Source organism: Schistocerca americana, chromosome 2 (assembly GCF_021461395.2).
Source record: "Schistocerca americana isolate TAMUIC-IGC-003095 chromosome 2, iqSchAmer2.1, whole genome shotgun sequence".
NCBI lineage: Eukaryota > Metazoa > Arthropoda > Insecta > Orthoptera > Acrididae > Schistocerca > Schistocerca americana.
This window is the reverse complement of record NC_060120.1, coordinates 166280648-166281359: the sequence shown is the minus strand read 5'-3', so window position 1 is coordinate 166281359 and position 712 is coordinate 166280648. Positions and strand designations below refer to the sequence as shown.

Here is a 712-nt window from a genome sequence, read left to right as displayed (position 1 = left end):
AACCAACTTTCCCGTTCACTCTGCCTCTTGAACATGAGGCAATTTGGAATACTACAGTTAAACTTTTTGTGTGATTCATTGACAGCTTTGTGATCACAGAAATTAATTAACTCCCTTACATGCAAATTTCGGCCAGTGGAACCTGAGAACATATATCCCCAATCAGGAAGTCCTCTGAAGCAGACATCACTTCTCAGTTAAACATGAATTACACACCCGGTAATGCTTACAGCAGAAAGGCATCCGATTAGCCACACATACATGGAAATTTTCAGACCTCTGCCAGGATAAAGTTTCGTGACACTATAGTCAATAATAGCCAACCGCCTTGCCGCAGAGGTAACACCGGTTCCCGTCAGATCACCGAAGTTAAGCGCTGTCGGGCTGGGCTAGCACTTGGATGGGTGACCATCCGGTCTGCCGAGCGCTGTTGGGAAGCGGGCTGCACTCAGCCCTTGTGAGGCGAGCTGAGGAGGTACTTAATTGGGAAGTAGCGGCTCCGTTCTCGTAAACTGACATACGGCGGGGAGAGCGCTGTGCTGACCACGTGCCTCCTGCCTCTCCATATCCGTGTCCAGTGGGCTGAGAATGACACGGCGGCCGGTCGGTACCATTTAGCCTTCATGGCCTGTTCTGGAGGCGTTTACAGTAAATAACAAGTGCAACTTGCTCTTCGGTGCTATATCCAATGAGATGTGTCTCAGAGGAAATA

The 712-nt window shown here is 49.3% G+C and overlaps 1 pseudogene; it reads left to right on the top strand.

The window, feature by feature from the left end:
* Nucleotides 1-318: 318 nt before the first annotated feature.
* On the top strand, nucleotides 319-436 carry LOC124597053 (annotated as a pseudogene).
* The last annotated feature ends 276 nt before the right edge of the window (nucleotides 437-712 follow it).